Raw genomic sequence first — 24,774 nt, forward strand, 5'->3', positions numbered from 1 at the left:
AGCAGTATAAAAATAAATATTTTCAATAAAAACTTGAAACAGTTGATAATTAAAGCACAAGCATGTTTATCTCTAGAAGGGGTTGGAGCCCTTTCTGGCCACATCATATTTTCCACAGGAGCTGGTACCAAGGTGACTAGGAATGAAGGATGTGAGATGAGCCTCCCCAAGGATCACGAGGCCAGCTGGCGGCCAGCTTGCCTCTGGTCCACTAGTCTCAGCCTGCTGTCCTTGGCTCCTTAGACTTGTCCAGGCAAACACTGGCCCACTGACCAGAGATGGCCGCTTGGCTTGATTGGTGCTCAGCAAGCCCCACGTCCAGCAGCCTCGTTTTGACCATGCCCACACATCCCCGGAGATGCTATTGAATGCTTCACCTCCCTCCTGGAAGCAGATTTTTTCACTTAAACCAGTTTACTCCAGGAGAAAACTGTATAGTTTCACTTTAGGTGCAAAATCAGTATGACTTCTGTAAATAAAAAGTAAGCATAAAAATAATGACGGGGGCCAGCCTGGTTGCATAGTGGTTAAGTTCATACACTCTGCTTCCGCCGCCCAGGGTTTACAGGCCCGGATCCCATGCGCGGACCTAGCACTGCTGGTCAAGCCCCGCTGTGGCAGCATCCCACATAAAATAGAGGAAAATTGGCACAGATGTTAGCTCAGCGACAATTTTCTTCAGCCAAAAAGACGGAGATTGGTAACAGATGTTAGCTCAGGGCCAATCTTCCTCACACACACAAAAATAAAATGACAGCATGAAACCAAGAAAACAATGTTCTTAATTTTTAATACCTTACGTGTAGCCATAAATATAATCAATTTCTGAAAACAAGCTCCTCAGTGAGAAAAATGAAACGGTTTATAATGTTTCCCTAAGAAAGGAATATTCGGCTCAATGTGCTAAGTTTGTGAGGACGATGAGGCACTCTATCTATTGGAGGCAGTTACACAGGCACAGTGGCCAGGCTGCTTGGATTGGAGTCCCAGCCCCCACTAAGGAGCTGGGAGACCCAGGGTGAGTTTCTCCATGTCTCTGTGCTTGGTTCCTTGTTTGTCACATAGGGCTAATAGTGGCACCCCTCTCAGAGTTGTTTCTGATGACTGCATGAGTAACACGTGTAAAACACTTACTACAGGGCCAGGCCCGGCACTTAGCAAGCTCTCATTGAATGTTAGCTATCATAATAATTCGTAGTCATAGTGTTAGCATTCGCAGCGTTCATGGATTTAGAGTTCCTGCTCGCTAGAGTATAGTGTTGGAAAGACTGAAAAAATTATTAAACTGTTTTCCCTGCTAAGATTGGTTACTGAGAGTCCATTCCTAAGCAAAATTATCAAAGTGACTTTTGCCCAACAAACTTCTTCTTGAATAAGGCCTCTGAGGCAATCTCCAAAATCTAGTCTTCAATATATCGAGTTACCTGGTGATGTTTGGTAATGTTGTGATAGAAAATGGGCTCCTCATCCACTCCCTGCTGAATTCCAGTCTAGAAAAATCCTTACAAAGATATTTTATTTCATTTTCTGAAGATCCCTAGATAATATTCCAAACAAGGAGCTAGTTATTCAGATGAGGGCATAACCATCTGATTCAGATAATGAAAATATTTTCTGATATTTGAAATTAGTTGAATGCTTGGGTCCATTTAGTTGAATTTCTGGGTCCCTGATGTACTATCTGATGCCAGCCATCACTCGCTGAAGATTAACTATGTGCGATGCATGAATCAATTATTTCATTCTCATGATAACCCAAAGATTTAGCTACTCTGTCTCTATTTTACAGCTGAGAAAACTGAGGCTCAGAGAGGTCAAGTGACTTAAGGTTACACCATGAATGATGGGTTCAAGACTGGAATTCAGGTCAGTGCCTCAGCGCCCGGGGCCTGCTCTGTGTCTCCGTGCTTCCCTGCCTCAGTGGGAGCTGCGGGATAATCTGAGACTGCAGCTCTGCCTTAGTCATTTCCATGAGCCTGGACCTCAGAGCAGCACAGCAGGGCGGGATGTTCTGCCCCCGTAGACTCCTTCTGACCTAGTCCTACTTGGAAACCCAGATGGTGAGCGAAGAGGCCTTGGGCATGGGTGTGTGTAACAATATGTGCAGGGGTAACCAATGGCCCCAAAGCCTGAAGAGAAACCACAGTGCCCCCTCCTTTGCCTGGAATTGCTTCCTGCCTTCTGCCCCCCCTCCCATTGCTGGTAAAACCTACAGTTCCACTGTAGCCACCACCTTTCCTGCCTCCTTTTGTGTCCCGGCAAAATCATCTCTTGTTGGCCTATCTACCATGTTTGGGAAAAACTGAGTAAGTCTCTAAGACACATGTGAATAAATGATAAATATAGTTGGAAGTTTCTTCGATTATGAGCTCCTCAGGGGCAAGAACTTTCTCTGATTTATCTCTATCTGACTAGAATCTAGAATAGTGCCTAGCACATAGTAAGTGCTCAAAGAGTATTAGTTACAGGCATACCTTGGAGATATTGCGGGTTGGGTTCCAAACCACCACAATAAAGCAAATATGGCAATAAAGTGGGTCACACAAATCTTTTGGTTTCCTAGTGCATATAAAAGTGATGTTTACACTATACTGTAGTCTGTTAAGTGTGCAATAGCATTATGTCTCAGAAAAATGAACATACCTTAGTTAAAAACATACTTTCTTTCTAAAAATTGCTACCCCGTTATCTGAGCCTTCGGCGGGTTGTAATCTTTTTGTTGGTGGAAGGTCTTACCTCGATGTTGATGGCTGCTGACTGATCAGGGTGGTGGTTTCTGAAGGCTGGGGTGACTGTGGCAATTTCTTAAAATAAGACAGCAATGAAATTTACCACATCAGTTGACTCTTCCTTTCAGCAATGATTTCTCTGTAGCGTGCAATGCTGTTTGATAGCATTTTACTCACAGTAGAACTTCTTTCAAAATTGGAGTCAATCCTCTCAAACCTTGTCACTGCTTTATCAACTAAGTTTATGTCATATTCTAAGTCCTTTGTTTTCATTTCAACAATCTTCACCAGGAGTAGATTCCATCTCAAGAATAGTAAATCCTTTCCAGAAGGTTTTCAATTTACCTTGCCCAGATCCAACAGAGGTATCACTACCTATGGCAGCTATAGCCTTATGAAATGTATTTCTCAGATAATAAGACTAGAAAGTCAAAATTACTCCTTGATCCATGGACTGATGAAGGCTGTGAAAAGAGGCATGAAAAGAGCATTAATCTCATTGTACATCTCCCTCAGAGCTCTTGGGTGACTAAGTACATACATTGTCAAGGAGCAGTAATATCTTGAAAGGAATCTTTTTTTTTCTGAGCGGTAGACCTCAACAGCAGGTTTAAAATATTCAGTAAGACAGTGTTGTAAATAGATGTGCTATCACCAGGCTTTGTTGTTCCATTTACAGAGCACAGGCAGAGTAGATTTAGCACAATTCTTAAGGGCCCTAGCATTTTCAGAATGGTAAATGGGCACTGACTTCACTTCAAGTCACCAGCTGCGTTAGCCCCTAACAAGAAAGTCGGCCTGTGCTTTGAAGCTTTGAAGCCAGGCATTGACTTCTCCTCTCTAACTATGAAAGTCCTAGACAGCACCTTCTTCCAAGAGAAGACTGTTTTGTCTCCATTGAAAATCTGTTGTTTAGTGTAACCTGGTCATTAATGATCTCAGCTGGATCTTCTGGATATCTTGTGCAGCTTCTACATGAGCACTTGCTGCTTCACCTTGCACTTTTATGTTATGGAGACGGCTTCCTTCCTTAAACGTCATGAATCAACCTCTGCCAGCTTCAGACTTTTCTTCTGCAGCTTCCTCCCCTCTCTCAGCCTTCAGAGAATTGAAGAGAGTTAGCGCCTTGCTCTGGATTAGGCTTTGGCTTAAGGGAATGTTGTGGCTGGTTTGATCTTCTGTCCAGAACACTAAAATTTTCTCCATATCAGCAAATAAGGCTGTTTTGCTCTCTTATCATTCGTGTGTTCACTGGAGTAGCACTTTTAATTTCCTTTAAGAATGTTTCCTTTGCATTCATAACTTGACTGACTGTCTGGTGCATGAGGCCTAGCTTTTGACCCACCTGAGCTTTCGACATGCCTTCCTCACTAAGCTTAATCATTTCTAGCTTTTGATTTAAATTGAGAGACATGCGACTCTTCCTTTTACTTGAGCACTTAGAGGCCATTGGACGCTTATTAATTGGCCTAATTTCAATAGTGTTATGTCTTAGGGAATAGGGAGGCCCAGGGAGAGGGAGAGACATGGGGGAACAGCCAGTTGATGGAGCAGTCAGAAGACAAACATTTATCAATCAAGTTCACCATCTTACGTGGGTGCGGTTTGTGGCACCTCAAAACAATTACAACAGTAACATCAAAGATCGCTGATCACAGAGCACCGGAACAAATATAATAATAATGAAAAAGTTTGCACTATTGTGAGAGGCACCAAGATGTGACACAGAGACATGAAGTGAGCAAATGCTATTGGCAAAATGGTGCCAATGGAATTGCTCGACACAGGGTTGCCACAAACCTTCAATATGTAAAAAACGCAATATCTCTGAAGCACAATAAAGTGAAGTGCAGTAAAACAAGGTGTGCCTTATGCCTGTTATCGAATGTTTGGCACAAAGGGGCAGGAGGAAAGTTAAGAAGAAGCGATGAGTTTGGGTTTCATTTTTAGTGCCAATGTTCAAAAGTATTTAAAAGAAAAAAAATTTCTACTAACCCCAAATATTTCATCGTACCCCTAGGACATCTCAGCTCCGAGAAGACCTTCCTATTACATTTCACTCCTTTCCTATTCCTACTTCATTCTGGAAGTTCTCTTGTTATTGGGAAAAGTTTTACAGGCAGAGGGCTGGGTGTAGGGAGATGGGCAGGCACAAGAGGCAGGAGTAGAAGGAAAATAAGGGATGCGGCAAAGAAATACAAAAGTGTAAAATGCTTCTCTCTCTTCCCATGCACTCTCAGGTTGCCAGGAGGGACGCTAAAGCCTGTCATCAGCCCTTCCACCCTCTCTGGGGCCATGGCCTCGGTAAGGGGCTGCAGAGACCTGGGCTCTAATGCTTGAGGAACACTGAAAGTTGTGATTATGATTGTCACTACCCAAGGTCACACTTCTCTCTGACTCTATCTGATTTCTTTTAAGTCTTGACTGTTCCTGAGTGCTGGTGTTTCTTTTCAAAAGAATTGAGATATGTAAACTCAGGGGAGGCTTGGGGAGGAAGCCTCTGAGGAGAGCTGGGTTAGGTTTTAGAGGAAGGTGGGAGAAGGGAGCTGTCTTTGATGGGAGCACTAGGGAGGGAAGGGTCTCTTTGGAGGTGGTCCCCAAGGACTGGCGACAGAGGTCCTTGTGGGGAAACTCATCCAGGGAGGATGGATGCTGTTCTGAGAAATGAGCTCACAGGGGCCCCAGGAGAGTCCTGAGGGGCCCCAACTTCACGTTGCCATGGACAGTCTCATTGTACCATTACAACAGATTTCCTTGGACATCATCTAACTTGTGACAGAAGAGCTCTTAGAAGGGGAAGGAAGACTGGCTCCAGCCCTACTGAGTCATAGTGGTTGACTTTTGTTGCTGTCTACCATGTTTCTTTAGAGGTACTCAGGACTGTTCCCCACAGGCCAGCTCTGAGTCAATTTTTGGTTATGCAATTCAGCTTTGCATTCAGCTTGGCCATAGGGTCATTGTGTCCTCCAATTTTTGCCATGTGTCCTATGGACCCATGACTCTCCTGGTTTTCCTTGACTCCTGAGCACTGTGTGCTTTGATGTTTTCCCCCCACAAGCAATTTCAACTTTCTCTTTTCTCCCAGGCCAGTCAAGGCTCCCTGTTATTTCAATCCAGGCTCAATATCACACTCACTCAGGCCATACTTTTTGAGCCTGGTGCTGACACTCCCACAGCTAATGAGAGAGCTCTCGCCCTCTAAAACCTCAAAGTCTCAGCCCAGCCCCGGGCACAAGGCAGGATCAGTCTTGTGTGGATTTTGAGCTCAATGGTTGAAGATTTTAGATACCTAAAATCAAATTCGCATGTGATCCAGGCCACTAACACTATAAGAGCACATAGTGGCAACCCTTGGGTGTGTTGCTGAGCACATTACATACAATACACATACCTACTAGACCCCTTATGAAGACAAGCTTGGACATATTTACTAACTCCTTTGGAACCCTAAATTCAGACCATAGGAAACGTCTCCCCAAATTGGGCCCATGGTCCATTCTACTCAGGCAATAACTGTAGCAGCCCACATCTACTATACAGTACTGGCATGCTGTTAAGCACTTCTTAAGCATTTTCTTATTTATATGGCTGTTCTCATAACAATCCTGTAGGATGGACGTCATTATCACCATTTTACAATCTGGAACTTGGAGAAACAGCATAATTTGCCCAAGGTCCCATATCTTGCAGGCTACATAAAAGGACTTGACCCCAGATCTGTCTGAGGCCCAAATCCAAACTTTTAACCAATTATGCTCTGGGGCCGAGGTTTTTTAGGGAGAATCATACTCTTTGCAAGGTTAACCACATAAGATCAGAGTTGAACTCCCCAGCACATTGTTCAGTTCTTTCAACAACCGTGACAGTCTTGTTGTTTATAAGTTAATTAAATTCCTCTTGAATCTAAATCTTCTGCTTGCACAACATCTCGAGTAAATGGCTTTAATCGGGTCAGCGTGTACTGTGTGCTTTCTCTCATTTGAACTGATGCTTCTGTCTTTAATCTTTAAAGAGCAGTCCTTAATTCTAATACTCCAAGATTTGTAAATTCCAATTTCCCCTCATAGAAACTCTTGATTTTCTTTTGATTTATTATCTCATGCTGTAAGACCTCATTTTTCCAGGCCAAAAAGTCATGTTTTCAATGTTTTTGGAAGGCAGCCATCTCCCACCTCCCTTCCAGATCCGGTGCTCCAAGAGAACCAACAGTTCTAGGCTGTTCCCTGACTGCCTTCTGTTTCCCACCACACTTAAAATTGAAATGCCCTTCCTTTTTCCCCACCTCTTCTTCATCTCCTCATAGCCCAAATGTGCACTCCGTGACTGGCTCAAAGATTACTGCCTCCTCGAAGCCTTGTTTGATGCCCCTCGGATGGAAGTGATTCCCTCTAGTGTGGAATAACTACAGAACTATATACCCTTAGATCCTTCGTGTGGTACTCTTTACTTTGTCTATTGGATTTTATTTACACTAAATATCTCATATTTCTCCTAGATTGTAGCTACTTGAGGGCAGAGTCTGTAGCTATTTCCTTAGATACTCACATATTGGTTCAAGGCATGAATGCATCACTTTGCTTAACTTTAATCTGAAAACACTCTACCTTACACACAAAATGAAGATTGCACTGGGCACTCTTTCAAATTATATATCTTCCAGAGCGTTTCTCATTTGTCTCTTGTGCCATTACTACCATCAAAATCCCAAAGTTAAAGATATTTTTGTGGCAAAAGAAATTGAGCATCCTAATTCATCTCTCCCAATATTTAAAGTCTGCAGTGTGTTGGCCTGAATTTCTGACTCATGCTGGAATGTGGAACTGTCAGTCATGGCAACAGCTCTGGTGAGTGCTGGCTAAACCTTCATTCCCTGCACTTACACTGTGAATATTTTGATTAACATTTTTCAAAATATATTGTGCCCCCACATGCATCTGATGCTGTACAGAATACTGAATGGCACAATCTGCAAGCAATTCAAAGACTAAGAGCTGCCTTTCTGATCAATAAATGTTGTTTTTAGGGAGACCTGAGGTTGTGGAAAGAAGAAAAAGAAATCATGATTATCTAATAGTTCCTGCTGCAGTCAAGGTACCTATGTGAATACTTTCTTTTGAGGAAATTATGGTGCTTGCAAATAAGGACTTTCAACCCATCTTAATTTCTATTCTATTTTCCTACCATATAAAAGAAATTCTCCTGTGTCATAGAGACCAGGATTCCAGAGTCACTCCAGGAGCAGCAGAACTCAGAGGTTATTGTGCACAAGTCACCTAAGAGGCTTCTCGTCAAAATGCAGACTCACAGGTCCCACCTCATACCCACTAATTCAACATCTCTGGGGGTGAGACCCATAACCTGTGTTTTTAAAAATGCCCTTGTAGGATTCTGATCAGCAGTCCTGGGATCAGACTTTGAGAAAAAGTTGGAAATGGTAAAGGAGAAAGGTGGTGAGGGAGTTACCCCAACAGCCGGGGCTGACAGAATAGAAAGGTGCTTACTTTCCGTGAGTTGTGGGGTCAATGCCTGCCCCCTGCTCAACACCAGCACCCCTTGCCTGGGTCAGAATGGGGAACAGAAATGCACAGGCTGACTGTGCAAGAAGACCAGGGGTCTTGTCCAACCAGCTCGGAGATTTTGGGGAAGCACTTCACCTTTGAGACCATCATTCGTAAAATGAGAGAGCTGGACCTGATTTTCTCCACGGTGCTCTCTTAGCCCATGAGTTCATTCAGTCAAGGCCCAAGCACGGCCTCTAGAGCATCGCTGTCCAACAGGCATAATGCGAGCCACACATGGAAGTGTAGATATTCTAGTAGCCATATTTCAAAAAGTGAAAAGGAACGGGTAAAATTAAGAATAAATTTGATTCAACCCAATGTATCTGAAATACTATAATTTCAACATGTAATCAGTACAAAATTAGTGAGATATTTTATATTCTTTTTTGTACTAAGTTGTGGAAATCCGGGTGTATTTTATACTTCAGCACGTCTCAATTCAGACTGGCCACATCTCGAGTACTCAAAAGCCATCTGTGGCCATGCAGCTATGGAGCAGACTTCTAAAAGCCACGCCCATGGGCTGAATCTAACACGTTGCCTGTTTTTGTATGGCCCACTAGCTGAGAATGGTTTTTACATGTTACATTATTGGAAAAAATCAAAAGAAGAATAACGTTTCATGATACTTGAAAATTATATGGAAATTTAAGTTTCAGATCCACAAATAAAGTTTTGTTAAAACATAGCCATGCCCATTCATTTACATATTGTATAAGGCTGTTTTTGTAAACAGCAGAGTTGAGTAGTTGCAACAGAAACCATATGGCCTGTAAAGCCTAAATATTTGCTGTCTGGTTCATTACAGAAAAAGTTCAGACCCCAGAGAGAAATCTTAAGAACTGTCCCTGAAGGGCTGGCTGCTTCTGGCTCTCCGCCATATAAACAAGTTTGCATATAAACAAGGCTTGGCTAATGCTTGGCTTGGATGACTTAGCAAGACTCAATCCAAAGAGATGGGGGGCTGGACAGTAGAAGTTCAAGGGGCCTGCCAACAACATGGAGACTGATGGAGATGCTGTAGCAGAAAGGAAAGTCAGGCAGACCTAGCACAGGGCCTTGGAGCAAAGTGGGACATCCTAGGTGTCAGGATACTAGACTAGACAAGGGCCAGGCATGGAAGTTGCACCCTGTGGAGGAAGGGGCTCTGAAGATGCACTTGGCCAGCTTTATAAGTCTGACCCATTTACCTGTGGAAGGATTTAGATTTGAACCTTAACTAAAATGAGAACACATAAGAGCACCTGTCTGCTCTTATTTCTCACTGTCTTGTCTTTAAATTTCTATTCTTATCTGGTGATGAGCTTATTCCACCTCTTTCAAAATCCATTACTTGAGCCACATCCCCCTAGCTGCCCTCTGAAGCTCTGGATCCGGGTTCTGTTGGTTGGTTGGTTTTTCTGTTGCCCTGGCTGGGAATGTGAATGACTGAGGGGCAGCTCAGCCCAGGACTCTGCGTTTGGGGAGCCTTTCCAGGACTATAATTACCTGGGATGTAGCTCCGTCAAAGGACTGTTTTGATCCATCAACCCCTTGTCCCTGCCCAACCCTTTCAGTTCCTGTAAGTCACCTTTGGGTAAAATAAAGATAACATTTATTAATTTTTCTCTTTTAAACAATTGGAAAAATATGACCAAGCCTTTGGGGGGAAAAATCCTTTCCCTGACCTCTTAGATCCGTTTCCTTGCAAGTTATAAATTCCTGGTAGTATTTCTTTAATGTGGTAGCATTTTTTTTTTTTTTTCTGTATTATTCCATAATTGCTCTTTACCCTTTTGACCTAATCATTTCTGCTTTTATTCATTAAAAAAAAATTCTTTTCAAGCACTTTCATGTCCTTAAGCTAGGTTAGTCTGAAAAATAGCCCCGTGTTGTGAGAAGGGTGTTATTAGTTCCATTTTTATTTATTTTATTTTTTTATTTTTTATTTTCTTTATTTTTTTTTAAGATTTTATTTTTTCCTTTTTCTCCCCAAAGCCCCCCGGTACATAGCTGTATATTCTTCATTGTGGGTCCTTCTAGTTGTGGCATGTGGGACACTGCCTCAGCGTGGTTTGATGAGCGGTGCCATGTCCATGCCCAGGATTCGAACCAACGAAACACTGGGCCGCCTGCAGCGGAGCACGCGAACTTAACCACTTGGCCACGGGGCCAGCCTCTAGTTCCATTTTTACAGATTCAGAGATGGAGGCCAGAGACGTCAAGAGATTTGCTCAGGTTCGCACAGCTCATTAGTGGTCAACCTGAGCTAAACATGAAGTCTGACTGCTGGGCTCATGATGTTTCTGCTACATTTTACTCACTGCCTGTTATGCTTCCCCTCTTCTTTCTTTCTTTGTCTCAATATTCCTTCCTCTCAACTCATTTTAGCTTTAGTCCACATTTTCTCCACCCTCCAGGTCCTCTCCCTCCCTCCCAGCCCCACTCACCTCAAGGACTCTCTGAAGTAGCCACTCCCCCCTGGCCTCCTCAGGATGTCTTCTTGCTGGACTGATGGGGCCACATCATGTCCTGAGACTCTATCTTCTCCTCTTCATGCCCTTGGTCCCACATTCTGCTCCTTTTCCACAATCTTTTGAGACATGATCCACTTGATTATGTGGGAAAGAGGGTGACTCTTGTCTGCTCTGAGGGAGAGAAACAAACCTGAGATGCCCAGAGCTGAGGTTCCCAATGAGAACCTTCAGCCTTAGAGCACCCTCAGTGAGCTCCCAAGACACTGGGAATTTTTCAAAGCCTTCAAAGGTCAATGTTAGTTTCCTTGGTTGTTTTTTTAATCATAAAATGTTAGAGCTGGAAGACAGTTTAGAGATGTTCTTATCTATCCTTCTCATTACAGATGAGGAAACTGAGGCCCAAAGAGATATCCAAAATTCAACCCCCATCCAGTGTTTCAAGATTTGGGAATGAACATCATAAAATCCTGTAATGTTAGGACCATTTCACTGGTAAGAGTTGGGACTCCTTTGTTTAATTTATCTTTAAAAACTCACCAAATCATTGCTTGCCTGAGTTACTGGAATATCATCACACAAAATGAAGGGCCAGGAAACATGAGGACCAAATTGTACAAGACTGTTCTTCTGAAACTCATCTCTGTCTCTTTTTGTAGTAGCCCCACCCTGAGTTTTCTATACCTCTCTGAAATTACTTATTCATTCAGTCATTGAACCAACATTGGTCAAGTCAGGCAATCTCTATGTGTTGGATATTTTTCTAGATCCTATGGATACAGAAATGAGTTACAATCCTGCCCTTACAAAGCTCACCATTTGCTCGAAGAAAGGGACACACTGGCAGGCACCATAAGGCAGCACAGAGAGGTAGGCTCAGGGTGCAGAGGAGCACTCAGGGCAGACACCCCACCCAGACCTGGGAGCTGAGGCTGGGGGGGATAGTCAGGAAAGATTTAGACAGGAGGCCACAGACTTCCAGGTGGAATTTGGAAGGATGGGTAGAAATGAACCACTCTTTCATTCATTCAATAAATATTTAAGGAGTACCCTGCACCAGGCAGTGTGATAAAGCATTCCAACTTCAGAGCTGATGAAAGCATAAAAAGTCCTTGACTCATTGGCCCTCGCAGTTTAGTCAGAAGTCAGACAATAAAAAGTGAACAAATACTACAAAGTGTGATAGGCTAGGCAGAAACGAGAAGGGTGCTGAGATAGAGAACAAGGAGGGGGCATATTAGAATGATGAAGAAAGGCCTCGCTGAGGGGCTGATGTTAGGTAGGACCTGAAAGATAAGAAGTAATTAACCATGGGAAGCCAGGTAAGAACATTTTAGACAGGGGGTCTAGATGTACAAAGGTCCTGAAGCAGAAAATGGCCAAGTTTGTTTTAGTAACTACAGAAAGGCCTCTGTGTCTGGTGCAAGGTGGATATGAAATGGGAGATGCATGACATATAGTTGGGGAGGAAAGCTGGGGCTGGTACATCAGGACTGGGTAGGCCAAAGTGAAAGTGGGCAGCAAGGACTTTCCAAGCAGAACAAGGAGCCGGGGTAAAGGCCCACAGATGTGGAAACAGTTGGCAGTTGGAGGAACTGGTATGTGAGCATAGTAGCCTGCAGCATGGTGGCATAAACTCCATGTACAGCATGAGCCAGTCAACTAGAGGCCTTGGTCATTCCTAACCGGGGTCTAATCAACCTTTCAAATAGGCTAACGCCATTGATTGTCTCCCTGGATCATTCGGATGGCCATCGTTCCAGCCTTTCTAATTAGTTGCTGGAGGCAAAACTTTAGAGAACAAACTAGAGACAGTAGCTCAGCCAGTCTACCAAACTAGGTGGAAGCAAACTCTGGAGTCCCTATGAGATAAACAGAAATTCAGAACTGAGAATGGCAAGGACAGCTGGCCAGCAGGGAGACAGGCAAATGGCCAATGGTTCATGTTTGGATGACAAGAGAAGAAAGAATAAAATGCAAAAGAAAACAAGGGCTCTCTCTTCAAAGAGTTGGGAAACACCCTCTGCTTCCCTTCCCTTCCCAGCTGGGGAGGGCGGCAGCAGCCGGACAAGAGGTCAGGAGGAAGCATTCAGTCCCGGACACCCTGCCTGCTACCAGGAGACCTGTTGGGGTGGATGCCACTGGGCCGGATGCCGGAAACGGGAGACACAGGATGTGGTGCCCAGGGCCCTGCCAATGCCAGGGCCTGCCCCAAAGAACTGGATGTCAACAAACAGAAACCCATTCAGATGCTGCAGCAGGCGGGGTTCCCATGGCAACCAAGGGCTCCCCAGCAACTCCACATCCCTTCTCTTATGGACTAAACTTTCCATGTGATCACTTTGGGTAAAGTTGAGTTTGGATAAGAGGTGCTGGGAGGGGGATGGATATTGAAGGGGTGTTGAGTGTGAGAAGAAATCTGGTTTTCATATTAAGTTTGAGAATTAAAAGCCAGTGGATCTCTAGGCAGAGATATAATCAGGCTGCGATTTTTGGAGGCTGACTTTGCTTCCAGCTCTGGCATTTACCCAAGGCTCTTTTATAGCCAAAGGCCACTGGTCACTGCTTCCACTGGCCCTTCCTGGCCATCACTCTTGCTTGCTAGAAGGGATGCTCTGCTGCCCAATATTGTTCCCAAGTCCGAGCTGGCTGAAGTCCTTCTGCCCTTTCAGTGGCTGACAGATTAAGGGAAAAAGAAAGGCACCCTGGGAATGTTAAAGAAGGTCCAGTCCTGGGCCCCACCTCCGAGTTTCAGAGTCGTTAAGCCTTCAGTGGAGTTTCAAAATCTGCACTTTTCACAAGCACTCGAGTTTATGCAGCTTTGATGGGTGCTGAACACACGCTAAAGACACACTTTCTCAGGGCCCACCTAGGTTGGAATATAGCTAAGGGATACACAGGCTTCCAAACATATGACTGGGATTCAAGCCTGGAGGGCAGATGCATTGGAGAAAATGTCCTCCTGTGTGAGGAGAGGTCTTTCCTAACCAAGGGTGTGTACTCCTCAGAACATTTGGGCCAGCCAAGTATCCTTCAGCATCTTTCAGCTGACACTAAAACTTTTCAAAAGAAGGAGGTCCTCGTTCTCCTTCTGGTGAAGCATGTGCTTCGTTCCCTCTTCCAAAGCGACTCCAGAATTTCTAAGAACAGCAGGGTTCACGCAGTGCTTGACTGAAAGTGGGTTCACTGGCTGTCATTTCTGATTCAAACAATCCAAAGAAGACCCAGGGGAAGTCACATGAAATGAACCAGAAAATGAACAGAAATGAGCATGACCAAAAAGCTGGGAGGAATTTCTCTCATGTTGGAAATGGAGGAAATGTTTGTGTTGACCTTGCTTTCCTCTTAAGCACTGATTAGTTTCAAGTGGGGTTGTTTTTATTTTTGTGTGCAGTGACTATTTTTTGCTTTGAGCCTCATCTGGCTCTTGGTTTCCCCGCCGTTTAAAGCAAGGAAATTAAGGAAATCTTCAAAGGAATATTTTAATTCTTAAAGAAATTGATTGACAAAGAATACACAATGAGGAAGAAGTGAGAAGAGACTTAATCTCTGCTCTAGGGACAAAGATGAGGGGTGACTTGCGGAGGAAATGTGCTACTGTCATATATTAAAAGTTAACATGTAGAGATTTCCCTTGATGGACCATCCACTGCTTGACCCCCATGTGTTGGAAAACTAAGCCCATGCTTGTGTATCACCCTGTATACGTTCATTGGGGCTGGCTTTAACAAAGGGAAGGGTCATGTCATGTCTCTTTTGTATCCATCATAGTACTCAGCTTGGTGTTGCCCATCTTAGTAGGTATTCAACAAGCTAGTGTTATTTGGTGGACTCTAAGAAGTAATTTTGATCGTTTTAAGGTCTCAGTGAGCTATCTTCAGGAGGCATTTCCTGGACATTGCCCCTGGGATGAGACGACAAAGAAAGAGACTTGCGCTGTTTCTTCTGAGTATCACTATGAGCTTGCTGTACCTGTAGTAACTCTCCAGAGGCACACAAGATTTTGAAGTTCGGGATTCTAAGAAAAAAAATCATATTGTTCTAACCTTTTAAAACTTCCAGAGTCAGCAAAAGAGAGGCAGAGTGGTCAGCCACCAGAGAGTTTTGGCTGCGGGATTTTTGATCCACTGTCTCCAGGTCTTTTATGGGCAATAATAGCTTCATAGCATCTTCCTTCTGCTGCTGGTCCAAGATGAGCACCACATAGTCAACACCAGGGGAGAAGCACAAGAATTTATTTAAAAAACATCTGAATGTGTACATACAATGCAATACTATTCAGCTTAAAAGGGAATGGAATTCTGCCGTATACTACAACATGAATGAACCTTGAAAACATGCTAAGTGAAATAAGCAGTTTCAAAAGAATGAATATTATAATTCCACTTATATGAAGTACCTAGAGCAGTCAAATTCGTAGGAACAGAAAGTAGAATGGTGGTTGCCGGGGTGGAGGGAGGGGCGAGCTGAGAGTTGTTATTTAATGGGCATAGAGTTTCTGTCTGAGATGATAAAAAAGTTCTGGAGATGCATGGTGGTGATGGTTGCACAACAATGTAAATGTGCTTAATGCCACTGAGCTGCACAATCAAAATCAGTTAAAATGGTAAATTTTGTGTCGTTTACATTTTACCACAATAAAAACCCATCTGAAGCAGGAAGAAAAATGATGTCCAAACAGTGGCTGAAGTTTCTGCCGCCCTTCCTGCACAAACAGCTTGCTCCAGCCCTATTATGGAATGGTTGCCCTTTTCCAACTTGGGAGGCAGAGGCTACAGTAAATGTTTTTTCAGTGGATGTCATCGCAGGGCCGTGGACTTTGCTCTGACCTTCCCATCTGCCTCGGCAGTTCTGATGCCTCCTCCTCTTGAGGGTTCCACTAAGGCGGAGGAAGGAATGAAGAAGAGGAAGCTGGCTGAATTATGGGGCATTTTCCTGGAGAGCGTATGGAGCAGACTTCCTATGAGACATATAGGTTCTTGGAGTCACCGGGTTTATGCAATGAGTAACTGAAAGCACTTCTCTCCGGTTCCCTAAATAAATGATAGGCTTGTCACCTCCCCCAACAACGAGATTTTTGGAGATAATAGAATCAAACTTCAATTTAACATTTCAGTAGCTTTCAAATTATGTTGGTTGCAAGCCTACGGTAAGAAATGCATTTTACATCATGACATAATGTGCACTTCATATTGTTGAACTTGTATAACTGAAATAACAGTTCCGCCAAATAATACTTATTACATACGGGGCACTGTAGTGTTTTATCTTCTCTTCTCAGCTCCGTTCTACTTTATTGCATTTTTAAAATGTTGATTGCAAGTCATTAAATTTGTTTCGGGATTCTCTAATGGTTCCCGATCTGCAGTTTGAAAAATACAGGTGAGATTCTCTCTGCTGGAAAGAGGAGTCTTCAGGCAAGTCAGTTTCTCTTCAGTCCTCAGAGGAAAAGAGCCTGTGTGGCAACACAGAAACCGGTTGCGAAACGAATGTGCACGAGCCACGGGCCACCAGCATGGCTCAGCAGGCGAGGCCTGGATCATGTGTCTGACCTTCAGCAGAAGCAGTGAGTATGGGCGTCAGCAAAGTTCACCCTTCTTGGATACCATCACAAAGAACTATCAGATCAGATCTAATTTGAGCCATCGGGGCAGGGGAGAAGGCAAAAACAGGAAACTTGGGAGATTTGCTAAACATTTCACTAAGGAGAAGAGTCTGCGGGCTATGAGACAGTTTTTCAGAGGGAAACTAAAAGTCAGGCAGTGTTTGAGGGCACATGTGATGTCACCTAGACTTTTCAGAGCCTCTGGCACCCAATTACCCAACCCGCTTCTGACTCCATCTTTCTTTCTATGTTCTCTTGGGAGCTGGGAAACAGAATATTGGAAACTCTTGCCTGGTTTCTCTGCTGTTTTAGGGTTTTTCCTGTGCGTGTTGGAGAATTTTGAAGGAAGGTAACCCATCTGGGGGAGATGTACACTTACTGGCCTCTTATGGTCCAATCCAGGATGACAGGAATTGGCATTCATTGAGATTCTGTGGGAAAGCACAAATAAGGTTGTGACAAGTACTAGGTGCCATAAAGACACCTATTATTTTTGGTAGCTTATGTTGAAATGATTCATTTTCCGGGGCTCAGAAACTAAACTAAGAATTTAAGAAAAAAGTGATGCCTATCTGTATAGACTCCAGAACACTCTCTAATGTGGTATAAATGTTCAAGAAAGTCATCCAACATACTTTATTTATGGCATTCTCAGGCTTCTAAAGTCAAGCTTCTGTCTCCCTTCTCTACTCGCCTTCTCACAGATATGCCTAATGACATAAAAGGGGGAGACCTATCTGTGCTACCTCATGCAGGTACTTGTACAATAACAAGGTTGTGGCTTCCAGAATACACAATGGAAATTGCCACCATCAGAGTTCATAGGAGGCAATATGGATACCAAACAGTTCAGGTTGCCATCTCCTTTAGTTTCCAAGGGTAGAGTGTTAGGCTGGAACAATGTTTAAAGATCACCTTCATCAATTCCTTCAACACGTCATTGCAAGTCATCTGGGGTCGCTGGGAATGGCCTTCACTCCCAATCATGCCAGCTCATCCTTTCCATTTTCTAAATTCCAATAGACAGGTTGGGTTTTCCTTACCACAGAGTTCAACTCATTTCTGTTTTATCCATGTGGATAGTATTCCATGTTTCCACCTAGATTGTCACTTCCTTCTTTGGCCTTCCCCTCCTTCTTCCCTGGCACATGGCATTGGACTCTAACTGCTTATCAACTGACTCCACAAAGTCTCTACGTTGTGTGTGTTCATTCAGAAAGGAGAACCAAGCTGAAGAAGTTGTCTCTGAATCTCCTCCTAAGACAGAGTTCAGCCAGAAGGGAGAAGTGCGAATTTCTGATGAGGAATCTGACCGTGTGAAAGAGACTTTGCTGAATTTACCAAGATATTGCCTGTAATTAGCAAAATGTGTTGGTTATGACACTTTCAGCTCCCTGAAATAGAAAATGCTCATTCAAACAGGCTTAAACAATATGAATATATTGCTTCACACAACTTGAAGCCCAGAGATGGCTTAGGTTCCAGGAGAGAAATGATTCAGTACTACTCAGTAATGTCATTAAGGACAGGGGATATTTCTGTCCTTCCATTCTGCTGTCCTCAGCATCAGCTTCATTCGAAGGTTGGTTCTTTTCTATATAACAACATGGCTGTCACTGGATATCAAGCTATGCGCTTCTTATTCATATGCAGCAGGAGAGAATGAATGAAAGTAGACTGTCTTCAAAGCCCTCTCCTTTAGTCTGATTAGGCCAGAATAAGTCATGTGTCCATCACTGGCCCAAAAGCAGTTGCCAGAAGAATGCTATATTCTGATTGGTGTAGATGCAGGCTTCTTAATAGCAATACTATGGATATTTTAGACTGGGTTATTCTTTCTTGTGGGGCCATTCTGCGCATTGCAGGATGTTTAGCAGCATCCCTAGGCTTTACGGCTGCCCATTACCACCAGTCATGAGACATTACCAACTGTCCCTTGAGGGTAGGGTGAGGGCAAATTCACCCCTGCTTGAGAACCACTGGTATAGACTAATCAAGTTACTTATTGACTCTGTGCCTCCATTTTCTCATCTGTAACATGGGAATCATGATAGTAGCTCTCTCGTATGATTATGGTGAGAATTAAATGAGTTAATTTATGTAACAATATAGAATATAGTAAGCACTCTATAAATGTTAGCTATTACTTTTATCCACTACTTTTAGTGCCTGGAATGTAGGAGGTACTCAATAAATATTTTCTGAATGAATGAATGAATTTAGTAAAAAAGTCATTTGTATCCATGTAACATTGACGTAGTTCAGCAAAATAATATTCTGTAATGCCTCTACTGCTGAAAAGTTCTGAAGTTAGGATTATACTGAGTTTGCGGGGCATTTAATTTCTTCGCTTGAGAAGAAATCTACTGTTCCCATGGGAATATAATGCCTTAAAATATGTAAAAAGGTAAAACCTGGTGCCATTCAGAATTTATGTGGCCACTGCAGTATGAGAAGGGTAAGCTAGCAGGAATCAGGCCTTCGGTGGACCTGCTCATCCGTTCATTTAACACATGGAGCGAGTCCTTCCTGCCGTGTGACCTGGAGACCAGGACTGAGAGCATTTCCTTAGCTGAATGCTGTAGAGTTGGAAATGCAGCCTGAGATCTAATGACTAAAGGTCCTGAGAGTAGTATCTCGATGACATTATTGAAAAGTTTTATGCAGGTTTTCACTATGTTACTATTGATAACAACAACAGTGCTTATATTTGAACAGTGCCCCATACAGTTTTAAAAATCGCTTTCACTGCCTCTCTCAGAGTGTTACTGGATGAAAGGGGCAGTGAATCCGCATCATAAAGATATTTTATCTACAGAAGCTGAGCTTAAGGAGTCCCGAAGAGAACTTAAATGGCCACATGAACTGGCTTCACCAGGGCGGAGGAAGCCAGCTGATGACCATAAAGCCCTTCATGTGAGGACGGTGGTGGCATAAGTCTTCTTCAGGGCCACGTGTGTTAGGGGTGTGTGTGAGTGTGTGTGAGGTGTATGTGAGGTGTGTGAAGTGTGTGAAGTATGTGTGCTATGTGAGTGTGTGTGAGGTGTATGTAAGGTGTGTGTGGTGTGTGTGTGTGTGGTGTGTGTGAGGTGTGTGTGAGGTGTGTGTGTGGTATGTATATGTGAGGTGTGTGTGTGGTGTGTGTGAGGTGTATGTGAAGTGTATGTGAGGTGTGTGTGAGGTGTGTGTGTGGTGTGTGTGTGGGGTGTGTGTTTGTGTGGTGTGTGTGGTGTGTGTGTGTGGAGGGAGCTTGTAGGAGAAGCTAAGGTCTCTTCTTCACAGTAGGAAGTTGTCTTAGTGCGCTTGGGCTGCCGTAACAAAATACCACAGACTGATTGGCTTAAACAACAGGCATGCCCTTCTCACAGTCCTGGAGACTGGGAAGTCCCAGATCAAGGTGTGGGCCAATCCAATTCCTGCTTGGCCTGAGGACAGCAACCTTGCCACTGTGTCCTCACATGGCCTCTCCTCTGAGCGTGCTCCGATTGACTGCTCTGGCCTCTCTTCCTCTTATAAGGACATTAATCCTGTAAGATGGGGCCCCAGCCTTATGACCTCATTTAACCTTAATTAAATTACTTGCATGAAGGCCCTGTCTCTAAGTACAGTCCCATTGGCAGCTGGGACGTCAACATGTAAATTTTAGGGGACACAATTCATTCCATAACACAAGTCAACAGAAGATATGAATTGCTAAAATCAAGAAATAGCATATTATTTAGAAACACGGTGGTAAATGTAAGAAGTAATCGCTAAGAGTTAGAACAGATTGCTCCTGGGGCAGAAAACAGGGCAGAGAGGACTGAGGCGAGGGATTGTTTTTTTTATTATAAGCCCTGCAGTCTATTTACCTTTTATAATATATTACATTTATAAAAATAGAAGTATGATTTAATTTGAAATAAAAGAAAAGTTGCTACTAATAATTATTATCTACCTTGAACGTTCAGTTCCTCTGTGAAGTTTTGTTTGACTGAAATTTGATTGGTGAGGGTTGGGAAGAAGAGGAGTAGCCGAGTGCCTTGTCTTTGCTTGTCCAAGCTGGGGCACTTCTGAGAATGAAAGGGAGCACTGCGTAACAATTACGCGGGGACAATACGTGCAAAGTGGGACAACCCTGGATAAACTGGGATTTACGATCAGCCTACTTATGAAGTCACTATGGTTTGGCTTTATTAAAAAACAATGGGGAGGATTATTTCAGTGCTATGAGGGCCAAAGGATAGCTATCCTTCTAGCATTTGTGGAGTAGCAGGTAAGCCAGTCATCTCAAGTGACATCCACTCAACTGAGTGGCAGCATTCAGGGACGTGGTCCCTGATCCCTCTGCCAGACACCCCAGGGCAGAATTCTGCACCCCTCCATACCTCCTAGATATATTCTTCATACCTTTATTGAAGAACTTACCATACCCCTTTGTTACTGTGATTTTCTTGTCTACGTACCTGAGCTCCCCTTGTGGGCCCCAACCTCCAATAATGGACAGAATTTTGGAGAGGAAGGACTGTGTTTATGTCACCTGTTTCCCCAGATTCCATCATAGTATGATAAACAGCAGGTGCTCAAAATGTTTACGCTGAATAAATACTGAGTGAAACTACAGTGGGATTACAGAAGATTTCTTTTAAAAGGAGCACAGGATAGAGAAAGGAGAGCAAGCTAATACTTTTCAATGTCAAAAGGAAATCAGATATATCTAGAAGGTCAACCATGCACAGGATAAAATAACATACTTAGGTTATTGACTTGTAAGATTATTCTCTGGGAGATTGCTCTAATCTTGTAGCTAGAGAGCACTTAATTTGTTGGTATCCACTGGAAGGTTAGATTTTCTTCTGTTTATTTTATCTTTGATGACAATTAGGGTGAAAAGTTATGGTGAATACCAGTGCTAAAAAATTTAGAAGTAAAAACATTCACGAGAAGCTTAAGAAATAAAAGTCACGAGGGGTCTTGGATTAGAACTATGGGCGGAGCTGTGTAATTTGACAGTAAGAAGCAAAACAAGCTGAAGCTATAGGGTCATTTTGACAGATGCCAACAGGAATTTGATTTAAAATTTAGTAAACATTCTTCCCCAGAACTCCTAGTAAACTGGATATGGTATACTACTTCAATAAATGTTGGAACGTGAATGCACACCCTAGAGTCAACACCACGGGCAACAGTGAAAAAATAGGGGCCTTCACATCAAAGGCTGGAAAGAATGTAAGCAGGTCGCCATCTTGATGCTATTTCAACGGTGAGAAGGAGGTTCTAGGCCATGAAATAAAAAGAGGAGAGTGGGTAGAAGAAAGGAGGATGAAAATTATTGTTCACCGATGATGTGATTGTCTACACCACAAACCAAGGAGAGTCTATTGGAAAAGAAAATAATATAAAAGATATGGTTGGTTAGAAAATAAATATACATATTTTAATACCTTGTCCTAGCAGTAGCAAATTCAAAAATGTAATGAAAAATGTGCCATTTATGGTAGAAATTTTAAAAAAATATAAAATACCTCAGAATCAACTTCTCAAAAATGTGTGACATGTATATTTTAAAAATTAAATATAAGCTATATTTAAAAGCAAGGGACAAATCAGGAAAAAAATTTATAAGTAAATGACAAATCAAATTTTCATGCCTCTAGCATATAAATAGTTCTTACAAATAAATAAGAAAAGGGTAGAATTCCAATTAAAAATTGACAAACGGCAAATGATTCACAAAAAAAGAAGTAGTCAACAGTCTGTTAAAAATGCTTGGCCTCATTAACAATCAAGGAAGTGCAAATTAAAACAGTGAAATGTTACTTGTGGCTAGTCAAATTGTAACCTTTTCCTAAAATCTATCAGCATTGATAAGATGTGAAGAAACTGGCACACTTACACGTTGCTGGTAGAATGTAGTTAACTAGTTGTGATTTTCCTGAGGACAATTTGACAATATATGTCATAAACCTGAAGCCATCCTTTGGCCCAGAAATGTCACAATGTCACTTCTAGAAATATATTCTAAGGATCTAATCATAGTCATGGATGTATACAAAGCTTTGCTATGACAAAGTTTTGATAAGAGAAAACTACTGGAGACAACCCAAATGATGAACAACAGGGGCTGATGAAATAAACCATGGTCCATCCAAGGTAAGGAAACCAAGCAGCATTCCACGTGACATTACAGAAGAGCATTCCAGAACACGGAAAAGTGTTTCTCAGGTATTACTTAAAAAGGCAGTCTACAAGATGTGTGTATTAATACAACTCTATTTTGGTGAACAAACATGTCTTAGTGATCGTTCCACATCGGTGCACAGAGAGAAATCCACCTCATTTTTTAGCAGCTATAAGATGCTCCAGTTTATGAAAGCACCATGAATATTTAGCAAAGTCCTGTTGATGGACAATTAGATTGTTTACAGTCATTTGCTACTAAAAACAGCAGTGCAATCATCCGCATATATATAAACCTATTTATATATACCTGTTTACTTACACGCGCAGTCTTAGAAGTGGATTGGCTGGTTAAAAGGCACTTATATTTTAAAGAAATTTAAATTTTCTTTTGCAAGTTTGCAGAAAGACTTTGCACCAGCTCTTCCTTCTGCCGGATCAGTTTTTTCCTTAGATCCTCACAAAGCTGTCTTCTTCTTGTCATTCAGGTTTCGGCTTAAATGTTGCTTGCTATCATGTCACCCTGCTTTGTCTTTACCATGGAACTCATCACCACCTGACATTTTATTTTTTGCTTTATTGGTTCATTGTCTATTTTCCCAGTAGAAGGTAAGTTCCTTGAGAGAGCTCAGTAAATAATTGTTGGAAAAATGAGTAAATGAATGAATGAATGGTGAGTGGGTGTCATATGTACCAAGTAAAAACAAGGCCACAAAATGTTAGCTGCGGCTATTTCTTAACAAATCACTTGCCCATGAATGTTGGTGACAGGGTCTATTTCTAGAGAACCTGATCTAAGACATTATTTCTGAAATTGGGGTGCATCTTGTAATTGATGGCATATTAAATTTGGTGAAATAAGTTAATAGCATTCTCAACTGGGTTGTCTTTGTACTTTATACTAGCTCCGAAAATAGCACTGAGCACATGTAAACGGAGTTTATTGAATTTGCATCGGTCTCCCTCACTCAGCTATGAGATTCCTGAGGCCGTGCTCTGCATCCCTTTATCTGTATTGCACAGGACCGTGCCTGGCTCTCAGGAATTGCTCTGTAAGTGTTCGTTTAATGAATGAACCAAGCAGAAGGAAGGAACATCCTTTTTCTCCCCCCTGCTGAAGCAGAGACTGCATCACACAAGCTCTATCTCAAAATACACTTATTTTATGGAAAACTGACCTAGCCATGTTAAAGGAACAAGGACCATTCTAAGGGGAGACTCTGTGGTGTGTGCACACATTTCAGATTTGATCGATTACTCTATCCTTAATATAGATAAAGAATATTTCAGTCTGTGGGGCTATTATCGCATCACTGAAAATGATAGGTAGGGTTTTCACCCAGTTTAGAGAGGAATTTTGGAGACAAGCAGTCTTTTACCAGAGCAAATGAAACTAAGGATCAGCAAGACTTGATCCTATGTGTCCACCAATCAGGAGAGATGTGCCGCATATAACGTGATGCCACCGTGGTTAACAAACAAGCCTCAAACAGACAGGGAAGGAACAGGTGACACTGAGAGCAGGCATTAATTTGTGTTCAAGCCGCTCTTCACTCAGGCAACTTTTATGTAGAGCTTTCCATAGTGTGAGAACATCAGAGATTTACTCATTTAACAGTGGTTAATTAGTTTCCTGAGGAATGCTGGTAGGTCCGTCAGCTTATGAATAAAAACTAAAATAACCATCATTTACTATGCACTTATTACGCACCAGGCACTATGCTAAGAACTTCCTATCATAATTTTATTTAAATTTTATAGCACCACTATGAGGCAGGCACTGCTATTATCCTCATCACACAAATAAGGAAACTGAGACTTAGTGAGTTCGAGTAGTTTTCTCGAAGCAAGGAGGCAGTGGAGCACCTTGAAATTCCAGGGCCCTTTAACTCCAGAGTCTCCGTTTAATAATGAAAGCACCTATCTATGCTGGTGAGTGATTTTTCGCTTGTTTGTTTTTCGTTCTACTTTTAGAAGAGAGAGAGGATGAATCAAACTCTTTTCATAGGTACCTTACATGTTTTTCTTGTTACAGATCTAAGCCCGCCTTGCAAGTCACTGCCGTATACAAAGTCCATGCCCGCTGGCCCAGGGTCTGAAAGAAGCCAAGCACAACCTAGAATAAAGGCAATTCTGTAGTTGACATGTTCTTTTTCTCCTCCCTGCCTTGTGTTGCTCCTGGAAATCAGAGCCTAGTGCTATTTGCAGGACAAGGATGAACTCCAAAGCTTAAGTTTTGTTATCTGTAGCTTAGGTAAAATACTTAA

The 24,774-nt window shown here is 42.6% G+C and overlaps 1 long non-coding RNA gene across 1 annotated transcript; it reads left to right on the forward strand.

The window, feature by feature from the left end:
• The first annotated feature begins 1,788 nt into the window (after window positions 1-1,788).
• Window positions 1,789-24,774, forward strand: LOC124249432 (uncharacterized). The gene is made up of 5 exons (XR_006891392.1): window positions 1,789-1,866; window positions 11,130-11,238; window positions 16,112-16,309; window positions 22,996-23,116; window positions 24,543-24,774. It is a non-coding gene; the product is annotated as an uncharacterized LOC124249432 (long non-coding RNA).

The sequence above is a fragment of the Equus quagga genome, chromosome 13 (genome assembly GCF_021613505.1).
Source record: "Equus quagga isolate Etosha38 chromosome 13, UCLA_HA_Equagga_1.0, whole genome shotgun sequence".
Taxonomy (NCBI): domain Eukaryota; kingdom Metazoa; phylum Chordata; class Mammalia; order Perissodactyla; family Equidae; genus Equus; species Equus quagga.